Here is a 19,197-nt window from a genome sequence, read left to right on the forward strand (position 1 = left end):
CCTCCAGAAGGTACAGAGGGACCTGTGGTGGTGGATTCAAGTGGGGACGAGTTAATACTTTGTGAGGATGAGGATGTACACACTGAAGAGGGTGAGGAATCGGTGGATGAGGAGGATGAGGATGACATCTTGCCTCCATAGAGCCAGTTTGTGCAGGGACACATTAATTGCCAGCTTGTTTTGTGGGGGCCCAAACGAACCAATCATTTCAGCCACAGTTGTGTGGCAGACCCTGGCGCTGAAATGATTGGTTTGTTAAAGTGTGCATGTCCTGTTTATACAACATAAGGGTGGGTGGGAGGGCCCAAGGACAATTCCATCTTGCACCTCTTTTTTTTCTTTGCATTATGTACAGTTTGGGGCCTAGTTTTTCAAACTGCCATCCTGTCTGCCACTGCAGTTTCACGCCTAGATGGGTCACGTGTTTGTGCCGCCCACTCGTGTCGCTTAGCATAGTCATCCAGCTACCTCGGTGCAACGTTTTGGACATAAAAACACTATTGTGAGGTGTGAGGTGTTCAGAATAGACTGGAAATGAGTGGAAATGAAGGTTATTGAGGTTAATAATAGCATAGGAGCAGAAAAACCTACAAATTCTGTGATTTTAGCTGTTTTTATGCTTTTTTAAAAAAAAATACAGATCCAAAACACAAAACCCAGAACCCAAAACACGGAAGGGTGGTTTTGGCAAAACCAATCCAGATCCAAAACACGAAGAAAGATCCAGATCCAAAACCAAAACACAAAACACGAAAAGTGGCCGGTGCACACCCCTAGTATAATGTGAGGATATACTGTATAATGTGAGGATATACTGTATGTATGTGAGGATATACTGTATAATGTGAGGATATACTGTATAATGTGAGGATATACTGTATGTATGGGAGGGTATACTGTATAATGTGAGGATATACTGTATAATGTGAGGATATACTGTATAATGTGAGGATATACTGTATGTATGTGAGGATATACTGTATAATGTGAGGATATACTGTATAATGTGAGGATATACTGTATAATGTGAGGTTATACTGTATGTATATGAGGTTATACTGTATAATGTGAGGTTATACTGTATGTATATGAGGTTATACTGTATAATGTGAGGTTATACTGTATAATGTGAGGATATACTGTATAATGTGAGGTTATACTGTATGTATGTGAGGTTATACTGTATAATGTGAGGTTATAATGTATGTATGTGAGGTTATACTGTATAATGTGAGGATATACTGTATGTATATGAGGTTATACTGTATAATGTGAGGATATACTGTATGTATGTGAGGTTATACTGTATAATGTGAGGATATACTGTATAATGTGAGGATATACTGTATGTATATGAGGTTATACTGTATGTATGTGAGGTTATACTGTATAATGTGAGGTTATACTGTATAATGTGAGGATATACTGTATGTATATGAGGATATACTGTATAATGTGAGGATATACTGTATAATGTGAGGTTATACTGTATAATGTGAGGATATACTGTATGTATGTGAGGTTATACTGTATAATGTGAGGATATACTGTATGTATATGAGGTTATAATGTATAATGTGAGGATATACTGTATGTATGTGAGGTTATACTCTATAATGTGAGGTTATACTGTATAATGTGAGGTTATACTGTATAATGTGAGGATATACTGTATGTATGTGAGGTTATACTGTATTATGTGAGGATATACTGTATAATGTGAGGATATACTGTATAATGTGAGGATATACTGTATGTATGTGATGTTATACTGTATAATGTGAGGATATACTGTATGTATGTGAGGTTATACTGTATAATGTGAGGATATACTGTATAATGTGAGGTTATACTGTATAATGTGAGGTTATACTGTATAATGTGAGGTTATACTGTATGTATATGAGGTTATACTGTATAATGTGAGGTTATACTGTATGTATATGAGGTTATACTGTATAATGTGAGGTTATACTGTATAATGTGAGGATATACTGTATGTATATGAGGTTATACTGTATAATGTGAGGTTATGCTGTATAATGTGAGGTTATACTGTATGTATGTGAGGTTATACTGTATAATGTGAGGTTATACTGTATGTATGTGAGGTTATACTGTATAATGTGAGGATATACTGTATGTATATGAGGTTATACTGTATAATGTGAGGATATACTGTATGTATATGAGGTTATACTGTATAATGTGAGGATATACTGTATGTATATGAGGATATACTGTATAATGTGAGGATATACTGTATGTATATGAGGTTATACTGTATGTATGTGAGGTTATACTGTATAATGTGAGGTTATACTGTATAATGTGAGGATATACTGTATGTATATGAGGTTATACTGTATAATGTGAGGATATACTGTATGTATATGAGGATATACTGTATAATGTGAGGATATACTGTATAATGTGAGGTTATACTGTATAATGTGAGGTTATACTGTATAATGTGAGGTTATACTGTATGTATGTGAGGTTATACTGTATAATGTGAGGATATACTGTATGTATATGAGGTTATAATGTATAATGTGAGGATATACTGTATGTATGTGAGGTTATACTCTATAATGTGAGGTTATACTCTATAATGTGAGGTTATACTGTATAATGTGAGGATATACTGTATGTATGTGAGGTTATACTGTATTATGTGAGGATATACTGTATAATGTGAGGATATACTGTATAATGTGAGGATATACTGTATGTATGTGAGGTTATACTGTATGTATGTTAGGATATAATGTATAATGTGAGGTTATACTGTATAATGTGAGGATATACTGTATGTATGTGAGGTTATACTGTATAATGTGAGGATATACTGTATGTATATGAGGTTATACTGTATAATGTGAGGTTATACTGTATGTATGTAAGGATATACTGTATGTATGTGAGGATATACTGTATAATGTGAGGATATACTGTATGTATGTGAGGTTATACTGTATAATGTGAGGATATACTGTATAATGTGAGGTTATACTGTATAATGTGAGGATATACTGTATAATGTGAGGATATACTGTATGTATGTTAGGATATAATGTATAATGTGAGGTTATACTGTATAATGTGAGGATATACTGTATGTATGTGAGGATATAATGTATGAATGTGAGGTTATATTATATGTATATGAGGTTATACTGTATAATGTGAGGTTATACTGTATAATGTGAGGTTATACTGTATAATGTGAGGATATACTGTATGTATGTGAGGTTATACTGTATAATGTGAGGATATACTGTATGTATGTGAGGGTATACTGTATAATGTGAGGATATACTGTGTAATGTGAGGATATTCTGTATAATGTGAGGATATACTGTATGTATGTGAGGATATACTGTACAATACTATAATGTGAGGATATACTGTATGTATGTGAGGTTATACTGTATAATGTGAGGATATACTGTATGTATGTGAGGATATACTGTATAATGTGAGGATATACTGTATGTATGTGAGGATATACTGTATAATGTGAGGATATACTGTATGTATGTGAGGATATACTGTATAATGTGTGGATATACTGTATAATGTGAGGGTATACTGTATGTATGGGAGGGTATACTGTCTAATGTGAGGATATACTGTATGTATGTGAGGATATACTGTATAATGTGAGGATATACTGTATGTATGTGAGGATATACTGTATAATGTGTGGATATACTGTATAATGTGAGGTTATACTGTATAATGTGAGGGTATACTGTATGTATGGGAGGGTATACTGTGTAATGTGAGGTTATACTGTATGTATGGGAGGGTATACTGTATAATGTGAGGATATACTGTATGTATGTGAGGATATACTGTATAATGTGAGGATATACTGTATGTATGTGAGGATATACTGTATAATGTGAGGATATACTGTGTAATGTGAGGATATACTGTATGTATGTGAGGATATAATGTATGAATGTGAGGTTATACAGTATAATGTGAGGATATACTGTGTAATGTGAGGATATTCTGTATAATGTGAGGATATACTGTATGTTAGGATATACTGTATAATGTGAGGTTATACTGTATGTATGTGAGGATATACTGTGTAATGTGAGGATATACTGTATAATGTGAGGCTATACTGTATGTATGTGAGGATATACTGTATGTATATGAGGTTATACTGTATAATGTGAGGCTATACTGTATGTATGTGAGGATATACTGTATGTATATGAGGTTATACTGTATAATGTGAGGTTAACTGTATAATGTGAGGTTATACTGTATAATGTGAGGATATACTGTATAATGTGAGGATATAATGTATGTATGTGAGGTTATACTGTATAATGTGAGGATATACTGTATAATGTGAGGATATACTGTATAATGTGAGGATATACTGTATAATGTGAGGTTATACTGTATGTATATGAGGTTATACTGTATAATGTGAGGATATACTGTATATATGTGAGGTTATACTGAATGTATGTGAGGATATAATGTATGTATGTGAGGTTATACTGTATAATGTGAGGATATACTGTATGTATGTGAGGTTATACTGTATAATGTGAGGTTATACTGTATAATGTGAGGATATACTGTATAATGTGAGGTTATACTGTATAATGTGAGGTTATACTGTATAATGTGAGGATATACTGTATAATGTGAGGTTATACTGTATAATGTGAGGTTATACTGTATAATGTGAGGATATACTGTATAATGTGAGGTTATACTGTATAATGTGAGGATATACTGTATAATGTGAGGTTATACTGTATGTATATGAGGTTATACTGTATAATGTGAGGATATACTGTATATATGTGAGGTTATACTGTATGTATGTGAGGATATAATGTATGTATGTGAGGTTATACTGTATAATGTGAGGATATACTGTATGTATGTGAGGTTATACAGTATGTATGTGAGGATATACTGTATGTATGTGAGGTTATACTGTATAATGTGAGGTTATACTGTATAATGTGAGGATATACTGTATGTATGTGAGGTTATACTGTATAATGTGAGGACATACTGTATGTATGTGAGGATATAATGTATGAATGTGAGGTTATACTGTATAATAATGTAAGGATATACTGTATGTATGTGAGGATATACTGTATAATGTGAGGATATACTGTATGTATGTGAGGATATACTATATAATGTGAGGATATACTGTATGTATGTGAGGATATACTGTATAATGTGAGGATATACTGTATGTATGTGAGGATATACTGTATAATGTGAGGATATACTGTATGTATGTGAGGTTATACTGTATGTATGGGAGGGTATACTGTATAATGTGAGGATATACTGTATGTATGTGAGGATATACTGTATAATGTGAGGATATACTGTATGTATGTGAGGATATACTGTATAATGTGAGGATATACTGTATAATGTGAGGATATACTGTATGTATGGGAGGGTATACTGTATAATGTGAGGATATACTGTATGTATGTGAGGATATACTGTATAATGTGTGGATATACTGTATGTATGTGAGGATATACTGTATGTATATGAGGATATACTGTATGTATGTGAGGATATACTGTATAATGTGTGGATATACTGTATGTATGTGAGGTTATACTGTATAATGTGAGGTTATACTGTATAATGTGAGGATATACTGTATGTATGGGAGGGTATACTGTATAATGTGAGGATATACTGTATGTATGTGAGGATATACTGTATAATGTGAGGTTATACTGTATAATGTGAGGATATACTGTGTAATGTGAGGATATACTGTATGTATGTGAGGATATAATGTATGTATGTGAGGTTATACTGTATAATGTAAAGATATACTGTATGTATGTGAGGATATACTGTATGTATATGAGGATATTCTGTATAATGTGAGGTTATACTGTATAATGGGAGGTTATACTGTATGTATGTGTGGTTATACTGTATGTATATGAGGTTATACTGTATAATGTGAGGTTATACTGTATGTATGTGAGGATATACTGTGTAATGTGAGGATATACTGTATAATGTGAGGCTATACTGTATATATGTGAGGTTAACTGTATAATGTGAGGATATACTGTATGTATGTGAGGATATAATGTATGTATGTGAGGTTATACTGTATAATGTGAGGTTATACTGTATAATGTGAGGATATACTGTATGTATATGAGGTTATACTGTATAATGTGAGGTTATACTGTATGTATGTGAGGTTATACTGTATGTATATGAGGTTATACTGTATAATGTGAGGATATAATGTATGTATGTGAGGTAATACTGTATGTATGTGAGGATATACAGTATAATGTAAGGTTATACTGTATGTATGTGAGGATATACTGTATGTATGTTAGGATATACTGTATATATGTGAGGTTATACTGTATGTATGTGAGGATATAATGTATGTATGTGAGGTTATACTGTATAATGTGAGGATATACTGTATGTATGTGAGGATATACTGTATAATGTTAGGATATACTGTATATATGTGAGGTTATACTGTATAATGTGAGGATATACTGTATGTATGTGAGGAGATACTGTATAATGTGAGGATATACTGTATGTATGTGAGGATATACTGTATAATGTGTGGATATACTGTATAATGTGAGGGTATACTGTGTAATGTGAGGGTATACTGTGTAATGTGAGGATATACTGTATGTATGTGAGGATATACTGTATAATGTGAGGTTATACTGTGTAATTTGAGGTTATACTGTATGTATGGGAGGATATACTGTGTAATGTGAGGATATACTGTATGTATGTGAGGATATACTGTGTAATGTGAGGTTATACTGTGTAATGTGAGGATATACTGTATGTATGGGAGGATATACTGTGTAATGTGAGGATATACTGTATGTATGTGAGGATATACTGTATAATGTGAGGTTATACTGTGTAATGTGAGGTTATACTGTGTAATGTGAGGATATACTGTATGTATGGGAGGATATACTGTGTAATGTGAGGATATACTGTATGTATGTGAGGATATACTGTATAATGTGAGGTTATACTGTGTAATGTGAGGTTATACTGTATGTATGGGAGGATATACTGTGTAATGTGAGGATATACTGTATGTATGTGAGGATATACTGTATAATGTGAGGTTATACTGTGTAATGTGAGGTTATACTGTATGTATGGGAGGATATACTGTGTAATGTGAGGATATACTGTATGTATGTGAGGATATACTGTATAATGTGAGGTTATACTGTGTAATGTGAGGATATACTGTGTAATGTGAGGATATACTGTATGTATGTGAGGATATACTGTATAATGTGTGGATATACTGTATAATGTGAGGGTATACTGTGTAACGTGAGGTTATACTGTATAATGTGAGGATATACTGTGTAATGTGAGGATATACTGTATGTATGTGAGGATATACTGTATAATGTGAGGTTATACTGTGTAATGTGAGGTTATACTGTATGTATGTGAGGATATACTGTATAATGTGAGGTTATACTGTGTAATGTGAGGTTATACTGTATAATGTGAGGATATACTGTGTAATGTGAGGTTATACTGTATGTATGTGAGGATATACTGTATAATGTGAGGATATACTGTATAATGTGAGGATATACTGTATGTATGTGAGGTTATACTGTATGTATGTGAGGATATACTGTATGTATGTGAGGATATACTGTATAATGTGAGGATATACTGTATGTATGTGAGGATATACTGTATAATGTGAGGATATACTGTATGTATATGAGGTTATACTGTATGTATGTGAGGATATACTGTATAATGTGAGGATATACTGTGTAATGTGAGGTTATACTGTATAATGTGAGGTTATACTGTATGTATGTGAGGTTATACTGTATAATATGAGGTTATACTGTATAATGTGAGGTTATACTGTATAATGTGAGGATATACTGTATGTATATGAGGTTATACTGTATAATGTGAGGTTATACTGTATAATGTGAGGATATACTGTATGTATATGAGGTTATACTGTATAATGTGAGGTTATACTGTATGTATATGAGGTTATACTGTATGTATATGAGGTTATACTGTATAATGTGAGGTTATTAGGGGTGAGTGGGTTCGGATTTCTGAAATCCGAACCCCCCCGAGCCCCCCCGATCCGAGTCCGATCCGAATCAGGCTCGACTTTTCCCGCCTGACTCGGATCTGAAATCGAGGCAAAATGTCATCATCCCGCCTTCCGAGTTTCGCGGGTTTTGGATCCTATATAAGGTACCCACGTCGGCGCCATTTTCTCACTCGGCTGTGGACAGTGAAGAGGGAGGGTGGGAGTTAGTGCTGTGTAGTGTAGTGTAGTGTAGTGCTGCTGTTGTCCACTACTTCAAAGTCCATAGGGGCTGGCTGTGTTGTGCTGTGCTGCTGTTGTTAATAGGGGCTGTGTCCACTACTTCAAAGTCCATAGGGGCTGGCTGGACTGTGTTGTGCAGTCAGTTCTCCATAGGGGCTGTGTCCACTCCAAAGTCCTGTGCAGTGTCCCAGTCCTAAAGGAGTGCTGTAGTGTTGTCCAGGGGGTGCTCTGTCCATCAGGGGTGCTCCCCCCAAGTGCTAAAAAAATAATATATTTTCTGTGTTTGTGAATTGTGTGCGCAGTAGCCGCACGTGCATCAACAAAGTAGTGCCAAGCGTGCGCCTGTGTCATAAGTAAAGGGCCGGCTGGCTTGACCGTTAAAGGGTGCTGTAACCCCCGAAAGTACACTCCAGTCCAAACCAAAAAAAAATTATTTTCTGTGTTTGTGAATTGTGTGCGCAGTAGCCGCACGTGCATCAACAAAGTAGTGCCAAGCGTGCGCCTGTGTCATAAGTAAAGGGCCGGCTGGCTTGACCGTTAAGGGTGCTGTAACCCCCGAAAGTACACTCCAGTCCAAACCAAAAAAAAAATTATTTTCTGTGTTTGTGAATTGTGGGCGCAGTAGCCGCACGTGCATCAACAAAGTAGTGCCAAGCGTGCGCCTGTGTCATAAGTAAAGGGCCGGCTGGCTTGACCGTTAAGGGTGCTGTAACCCCCGAAAGTACACTCCAGTCCAAACCAAAAAAAAAATTATTTTCTGTGTTTGTGAATTGTGTGCGCAGTAGCCGCACGTGCATCAACAAAGTAGTGCCAAGCGTGCGCCTGTGTCATAAGTAAAGGGCCGGCTGGCTTGACCGTTAAAGGGTGCTGTAACCCCCAAAGTACACTCCAGTCCAAACCAAAAAAAATATTATTTTCTGTGTTTGTGAATTGTGTGCGCAGTAGCCGCACGTGCATCAACAAAGTAGTGCCAAGCGTGCGCCTGTGTCATAAGTAAAGGGCCGGCTGGCTTGACCGTTAAGGGTGCTGTAACCCCCGAGAGTACACTCCAGTCCAAACCAAAAAAAAAATTATTTTCTGTGTTTGTGAATTGTGTGCGCAGTAGCCGCACGTGCATCAACAAAGTAGTGCCAAGCGTGCACCTGTGTCATAAGTAAAGGGCCGGCTGGCTTGACCGTTAAGGGTGCTGTAACCCCCAAAAGTACACTCCAGTCCAAACCAAAAAAAAAATTATTTTCTGTGTTTGTGAATTGTGTGCGCAGTAGCCGCACGTGCATCAACAAAGTAGTGCCAAGCGTGCGCCTGTGTCATAAGTAAAGGTCCGGCTGGCTTGACCGTTAAGGGTGCTGTAACCCCCGAAAGTACACTCCAGTCCAAACCAAAAAAAAAATTATTTTCTGTGTTTGTGAATTGTGTGCGCAGTAGCCGCACGTGCATCAACAAAGTAGTGCCAAGCGTGCGCCTGTGTCATAAGTAAAGGGCCGGCTGGCTTGACCGTTAAAGGGTGCTGTAACCCCCGAAAGTACACTCCAGTCCAAACCTAAAAAAAAAATATTTTCTATGTTTGTGAATTGTGTGCGCAGTAGCCGCACATGCATCAACAAAGTAGTGCCAAGCGTGCACCTGTGTCATAAGTAAAGGGCCGGCTGGCTTGACCGTTAAGGGTGCTGTAACCCCCGAAAGTACACTCCAGTCCAAACCAAAAAAAAAATTATTTTCTGTGTTTGTGAATTGTGTGCGCAGTAGCCGCACGTGCATCAACAAAGTAGTGCCAAGCGTGCGCCTGTGTCATAAGTAAAGGGCCGGCTGGCTTGACCGTTAAGGGTGCTGTAACCCCCGAAAGTACACTCCAGTCCAAACCCAAAAAAAAATTATTTTCTGTGTTTGTGAATTGTGTGCGCAGTAGCCGCACGTGCATCAACAAAGTAGTGCCAAGCGTGCGCCTGTGTCATAAGTAAAGGGCCGGCTGGCTTGACCGTTAAGGGTGCTGTAACCCCCGAAAGTACACTCCAGTCCAAACCAAAAAAAAAATTATTTTCTGTGTTTGTGAATTGTGTGCGCAGTAGCCGCACGTGCATCAACAAAGTAGTGCCAAGCGTGCGCCTGTGTCATAAGTAAAGGGCCGGCTGGCCTGACCGTTAAAGGGTGCTGTAACCCCCGAAAGTACACTCCAGTCCAAACCTAAAAAAAAAATATTTTCTGTGTTTGTGAATTGTGTGCGCAGTAGCCGCACGTGCATCAACAAAGTAGTGCCAAGCGTGCGCCTGTGTCATAAGTAAAGGGCCGGCAGGCTTGACCGTTAAGGGTGCTGTAACCCCCGAAAGTACACTCCAGTCCAAACCAAAAAAAAAATTATTTTCTGTTTGTGAATTGTGTGCGCAGTAGCCGCACGTGCATCAACAAAGTAGTGCCAAGCGTACGCCTGTGTCATAAGTAAAGGGCCGGCTGGCTTGACCGTTAAGGGTGCTGTAACCCCCGAAAGTACACTCCAGTCCAAACCAAAAAAAAAATTATTTTCTGTGTTTGTGAATTGTGTGCGCAGTAGCTGCACGTGCATCAACAAAGTAGTGCCAAGCGTGCGCCTGTGTCATAAGTAAAGGGCCGGCTGGCTTGACCGTTAAGGGTGCTGTAACCCCCGAAAGTACACTCCAGTCCAAACCAAAAAAAAAATTATTTTCTGTGTTTGTGAATTGTGTGCGCAGTAGCCGCACGTGCATCAACAAAGTAGTGCCAAGCGTGCGCCTGTGTCATAAGTAAAGGGCCGGCTGGCTTGACCATTAAGGGTGCTGTAACCCCCGAAAGTACACTCCAGTCCAAACCAAAAAAAAAATTATTTTCTGTGTTTGTGAATTGTGTGCACTGTGGCTGCACGTGCATCAACAAAGGAGCAGCGCCAAGCGTGCGCCTGTGTCCCATAAGTAAAGAGCCGGCTGGCTCATTTCTTAAAGGGTGGTGTAACCCACAAAGTGCACTACTCTCCAGCAAAAATAAAATAATATTTTCTGTGTTTGTGTGCGCTTTAGCCGCACGTATATATATCAATATAACATAAATGGAGGACCAAACTTTCTCCGATAAAAATAAAATAGGGAAAGATCAAGAACCTCTTCCTCCTAGTGCTGTTGCTGCTGCTGGGAGTTGTTCATCATCCCAGAGAGGAAGTAGGAACATCACTACTTTTACTAAACAATTGACCCTCCAACAGTCCCTAGCGATGAGGATGAAGTACGACAGCAGTCATCCTGAAGCAAAACGTATAACTGAGGCCTTGACTGCTATGTTGGTGTTAGACGTGCGTCCGGTATCCGACATTAGTGCAGTGGGATTTAGACAATTGATGGAGTTAGTGTGTCCTCGGTTCCAAATCCCGTCTAGATTCCACCTGCATCCTCAAAGCAGCAGCGACAAGCGTGCGTCTGTCTGTTAAAGGGTGGTGACACCCTCAAAGTGTGCTACACAAACAATTAAAATATTGTTCTTTTTTCTGTCTTTGTGAATTGTGTGGGCTGTAGCCGCACCTGCATCCTTAAAGCAGCAGCGACAAGCGTGCGTCTGTCTGTTAAAGGGTGGTGACACCCTCAAAGTGTGCTACACAAACAATTAAAATATTGTTCTTTTTTCTGTCTTTGTGAATTGTGTGGGCTGTAGCCGCACCTGCATCCTTAAAGCAGCAGCGACAAGCGTGCGTCTGTCTGTTAAAGGGTGGTGACACCCTCAAAGTGTGCTACACAAACAATTAAAATATTGTTCTTTTATTTTTGGTCTTTGTGAAATGTGTGGGCTGTAGCCGCACCTGCATCCTTAAAGCAGCAGCGACAAGCGTGCGTCTGTCTGTTAAAGGGTGGTGACACCCTCAAAGTGTTCTACACAAACAATTAAAATATTGTTCTTTTTTTCTCGGTCTTTGTGAAATGTGTGGGCTGTAGCCGCACCTGCATCCTTAAAGCAGCAGCGACAAGCGTGCGTCTGTCTGTTAAAGGGTGGTGTAACTCTCAAAGTGTTCCAAAAAATAAAAAACTATTTTTTTAATGTGTTTGTGACTTGTGTGCGATGTAGCCACACTTCCATCCTCAAAGCAGCAGCGACAAGCGTGCTTCTGTCTGTTAAAGGGTGGTGACACCCTCAAAGTGTGCTACACAAACAATTAAAATATTGTTCTTTTTTTTTTGGTCTTTGTGAAATGTGTGGGCTGTAGCCGCACCTGCATCCTTAAAGCAGCAGCGACAAGCGTGCGTCTGTCTGTTAAAGGGTGGTGACACCCTCAAAGTGTTCTACACAAACAATTAAAATATTGTTCTTTTTTTTTCGGTCTTTGTGAAATGTGTGGGCTGTAGCCGCACCTGCATCCTTAAAGCAGCAGCGACAAGCGTGCGTCTGTCTGTTAAAGGGTGGTGTAACTCTCAAAGTGTTCCAAAAAATAAAAAACTATTTTTTTTATGTGTTTGTGACTTGTGTGCGATGTAGCCACACTTGCATCCTCAAAGCAGCAGCGACAAGCGTGCGTCTGTCTGTTAAAGGGTGGTGACACCCTCAAAGTGTGCTACAGAAACAATTAAAATATTGTTCTTTTTTTTTCTGTCTATGTGAATTGTGTGGGCTGTAGCCGCACCTGCATCCTTAAAGCAGCAGCGACAAGCGTGCGTCTGTCTGTTAAAGGGTGATGACACCTCAAAGTGTTCTACACAAACAATTAAAATATTCTTCTTTTTTCTGTCTTTGTGAATTGTGTGGGCTGTAGCCGCACTTGCATCCTCAAAGCAGCAGCGACAAGCGTGCGTCTGTCTGTTAAAGGGTGGTGTAACCCTCAAAGTGTGCTCCACAAACAATAAAAATATTCTTTTTTTTTTTCTGTCTTTGTGAATTGTGTGGGCTGTAGCCGCACTTGAATCCTCAAAGCAGCAGCGACAAGCGTGCGTCTGTCTGTTAAAGGATTACATCGGTGACAGCATCCAAGTAGGCATGTCAGACAGTCCGTACCTGTACTGGCAGGAAAAAGAAGCAATTTGGAGGTCCCTGTACAAACTGGCTCTATTTTACCTGAGTTGCCCCCCCTCCAGTGTGTACTCCGAAAGAGTGTTTAGTGCAGCCGGGAACCTTGTCAGCGAAAGGCGTAGGAGGTTGCTTCCACAAAATGTGGAGAAGATGATGTTCATAAAATGAATTATCAACTCTTCCAGGGAGACCAGCCTCCAGAACGTACAGAGGGACCTGTGGTTCCAGCAGGGACGAATTAATACTCTGTGAGGATGAGGATGTACACACTGAAGAGGGTGAGGAATCGGTGGATGAGGAGGATGAGGATGACATCTTGCCTCCGTAGAGCCAGTTTGTGCAGGGACACATTAATTGCCAGCTTGTTTTGTGGGGGCCCAAACGAACCAATCATTTCAGCCACAGTTGTGTGGCAGACCCTGTCGCTGAAATGATTGATTTGTTAAAGTGTGCATGTCCTGTTTATACAACATAAGGGTGGGTGGGAGGGCCCAAGGACAATTCCATCTTGCACTTCTTTTTTTTCTTTGCATTATGTACAGTTGGGGGCCTAGTTTTTCTAACTGCCATCCTGTCTGCCACTGCAGTGTCACTCCTAGATGGGTCACGTGTTTGTGCCGCCCACTCGTGTCGCTTAGCATAGTCATCCAGCTACCTCGGTGCAACCTTTTGGACATGAAAACACTATTGTGAGGTGTGAGGTGTTCAGAATAGACTGGAAATGAGTGGAAATTAAGGTTATTGAGGTTAATAATAGCATAGGAGCAGAGAAACCAACAAATTCTGTGATTTTAGCTGTTTTTATGCTTTTTTTAAAAAAAATACAGATCCAAAACACAAAACCCAGAACCCAAAACACGGAAGGGTGGTTTTGGCAAAACCAATCCAGATCCAAAACACGAAGAAAGATCCAGATCCAAAACCAAAACACAAAACACGAAAAGTGGCCGGTGCACACCCCTAGAGGATATACTGTATAATGTGAGGTTATACTGTATGTATGTGAGGTTATACTGTATGTATGTGAGGTTATACTGTATAATGTGAGGTTATACTGTATAATGTGAGGATATACTGTATGTATGTGAGGTTATACTGTATGTATGTGAGGATATAATGTATGTATGTGAGGTTATACTGTATAATGTGAGGATATACTGTATGTATGTGAGGATATACTGTATAATGTTAGGATATAATGTATGTATGTGAGGTTATACTGTATAATGTGAGGATATACTGTATGTATGTGAGGATATAATGTATGTATGTGAGGTTATACTGTATAATGTGAGGATATACTGTATGTATGTGAGGATATAATGTATGTATGTGAGGATATACTGTATAATGTGAGGATATTCTGTATAATGTGAGGATATTCTGTATGTATGTGAGGATATACTGTATGTATATGAGGATATACTGTATAATGTGAGGATATACTGTATGTATATGAGGTTATACTGTATAATGTGAGGTTATACTGTATAATGTGAGGATATTCTGTATGTATGTGAGGATATACTGTATAATGTGAGGATATAATGTATGTATGTGAGGTTATACTGTATGTATATGAGGTTATACTGTATGTATATGAGGTTATACTGTATAATGTGAGGTTATACTGTATAATGTGAGGATATAATGTATGTATGTGAGGTTATACTGTATGTATGTGAGGTTATACTGTATAATGTGAGGTTATACTGTATAATGTGAGGATATAATGTATGTATGTGAGGATATACTGTATGTATGTGAGGATATACTGTATGTATTTGAGGATATACTGTATAATGTGAGGATATACTGTATGTATATGAGGTTATACTGTATAATGTGAAGGTATACTGTATAATGTGAGGATATACTGTATGTATATGAGGTTATACTGTATAATGTGAGGTTATACTGTATAATGTGAGGATATACTGTATAATGTGAGGATATAATGTATGTATGTGAGGTTATACTGTATAATGTGAGGATATACTGTATAATATGAGGTTATACTGTATAATGTGAGGATATATTGTATGTATATGAGGTTATACTGTATGTATGTGAGGATATACTGTATAATGTGAGGATATATTGTATGTATATGAGGTTATACTGTATAATGTGAGGTTATACTGTATAATGTAAGGATATACTGTATGTATATGAGGTTATACTGTATAATGTGAGGTTATACTGTATAATGTAAGGATATACTGTATGTATATGAGGTTATACTGTATAATGTAAGGATATACTGTATGTATATGAGGTTATACTGTATAATATGAGGATATACTGTATGTATATGAGGTTATACTGTATAATGTGAGGTTATACTGTATAATGTAAGGATATACTGTATGTATATGAGGTTATACTGTATAATGTGAGGTTATACTGTATAATGTGAGGTTATACTGTATAATGTGAGGATATACTGTATGTATATGAGGTTATACTGTATGTATATGAGGTTATACTGTATAATGTGAGGTTATACTGTATAATGTGAGGATATACTGAATGTATGTGAGGTTATACTGTATGTATGTGAGGTTATACTGTATAATGTGAGGTTATACTGTATAATGTGAGGTTATACTGTATAATGTGAGGATATAATGTATGTATGTGAGGTTATACTGTATGTATGTGAGGTTATACTGTATGTATGTGAGGATATACTGTATGTATGTGAGGATATACTGTATGTATTTGAGGTTATACTGTATGTATGTGAGGTTATACTGTATGTATGTGAGGTTATACTGTATAATGTGAGGTTATACTGTATGTATATGAGGTTATACTGTATAATGTGAGGTTATACTGTATAATGTGAGGTTATACTGTATGTATATGAGGTTATACTGTATAATGTGAGGTTATACTGTATAATGTGAGGTTATACTGTATAATGTGAGGATATACTGTATGTATGTGAGGTTATACTGTATGTATATGAGGTTATACTGTATAATGTGAGGTTATACTGTATAATGTGAGGATATACTGTATGTATGTGAGGTTATACTGTATAATGTGAGGATATACTGTATGTATATGAGGTTATACTGTATAATGTGAGGTTATACTGAATGTATGTGAGGATATACTGTATAATGTGAGGATATACTGTATGTATATGAGGTTATACTGTATAATGTGAGGATATACTGTATGTATATGAGGTTATACTGTATAATGTGAGGATATACTGTATGTATATGAGGTTATACTGTATAATGTGAGGTTATACTGTATGTATGTGAGGATATACTGTATGTATGTGAGGATATACTGTATAATGTGAGGATATACTGTATGTATGTGAGGTTATACTGTATAATGTGAGGATATACTGTATAATGTGAGGATATACTGTATGTATATGAGGTTATACTGTATAATGTGAAGTTATACTGTATGTATGTGAGGTTATACTGTATAATGTGAGGTTATACTGTATAATGTGAGGTTATACTGTGTAATGTGAGGATATACTGTATAATGTGAGGTTATACTGTATAATGTGAGGTTATACTGTATAATGTGAGGATATACTGTATGTATGTGAGGTTATACTGTATGTATGTGAGGTTATACTATATAATGTGAGGATATACTATATAATGTGAGGATATACTGTATAATGTGAGGATATACTGTATGTATATGAGGTTATACTGTATAATGTGAGGTTATACTGTATAATGTGAGGATATACTGTATGTATGTGAGGTTATACTGTATGTATGTGAGGCTATACTGTAGAATGTGAGGATATACTGTATGTATGTGAGGTTATACTGTATGTATGTGAGGTTATACTGTATAATGTGAGGATATACTGTATGTATATGAGGTTATACTGTATAATGTGAGGATATAATGTATGTATGTGAGGTTATACTGTATAATGTGAGGATATAATGTATGTATGTGAGGTTATACTGTATGTATGTGAGGATATACAGTATAATGTTAGGATATACTGTATGTATGTGAGGTTATACTGTATAATGTGAGGATATACTGTATAATGTGAGGATATACTGTATGTATTTGAGGTTATACTGTATAATGTGAGGATATACTGTATATATGTGAGGTTATACTGTATAATGTGAGGATATACTGTATGTATATGAGGTTATACTGTATAATGTGAGGATATAATGTATGTATGTGAGGTTATACTGTATAATGTGAGGATATAATGTATGTATGTGAGGTTATACTGTATGTATGTGAGGATATACAGTATAATGTTAGGATATACTGTATGTATGTGAGGTTATACTGTATAATGTGAGGATATACTGTATAATGTGAGGATATACTGTATGTATGTGAGGTTATACTGTATAATGTGAGGATATACTGTATAATGTGAGGTTATACTGTATGTATGTGAGGATATACTGTATAATGTGAGGTTATACTGTATAATGTGAGGATATACTGTATATATGTGAGGTTATACTGTATGTATGTGAGGTTATACTGTATAATGTGAGGATATACTGTATGTATATGAGGTTATACTGTATAATGTGAGGATATACTGTATGTATATGAGGTTATACTGTATAATGTGAGGATATACTGTATGTATATGAGGTTATACTGTATAATGTGAGGTTATACTGTATGTATGTGAGGATATACTGTATGTATGTGAGGATATACTGTATAATGTGAGGATATACTGTATGTATGTGAGGTTATACTGTATAATGTGAGGATATACTGTATAATGTGAGGATATACTGTATGTATATGAGGTTATACTGTATAATGTGAAGTTATACTGTATGTATGTGAGGTTATACTGTATAATGTGAGGTTATACTGTATAATGTGAGGTTATACTGTGTAATGTGAGGATATACTGTATAATGTGAGATTATACTGTATAATGTGAGGTTATACTGTATAATGTGAGGATATACTGTATGTATGTGAGGTTATACTGTATGTATGTGAGGTTATACTATATAATGTGAGGATATACTATATAATGTGAGGATATACTGTATAATGTGAGGATATACTGTATGTATATGAGGTTATACTGTATAATGTGAGGTTATACTGTATAATGTGAGGATATACTGTATGTATGTGAGGTTATACTGTATGTATGTGAGGCTATACTGTATAATGTGAGGATATACTGTATGTATGTGAGGTTATACTGTATGTATGTGAGGTTATACTGTATAATGTGAGGATATACTGTATGTATATGAGGTTATACTGTATAATGTGAGGATATAATGTATGTATGTGAGGTTATACTGTATAATGTGAGGATATAATGTATGTATGTGAGGTTATACTGTATGTATGTGAGGATATACAGTATAATGTTAGGATATACTGTATGTATGTGAGGTTATACTGTATAATGTGAGGATATACTGTATAATGTGAGGATATACTGTATGTATTTGAGGTTATACTGTATAATGTGAGGATATACTGTATGTATGTGAGGTTATACTGTATAATGTGAGGATATACTGTATGTATATGAGGTTATACTGTATAATGTGAGGATATAATGTATGTATGTGAGGTTATACTATATAATGTGAGGATATAATGTATGTATGTGAGGTTATACTGTATGTATGTGAGGATATACAGTATAATGTTAGGATATATTATATGTATGTGAGGTTATACTGTATAATGTGAGGATATACTGTATAATGTGAGGATATACTGTATGTATGTGAGGTTATACTGTATAATGTGAGGATATACTGTATAATGTGAGGTTATACTGTATAATGTGAGGATATACTGTATATATG

This window comes from Taudactylus pleione, unplaced genomic scaffold (genome assembly GCF_031769625.1).
Source record: "Taudactylus pleione unplaced genomic scaffold, aTauple2 ptg000859l, whole genome shotgun sequence".
NCBI lineage: Eukaryota > Metazoa > Chordata > Amphibia > Anura > Myobatrachidae > Taudactylus > Taudactylus pleione.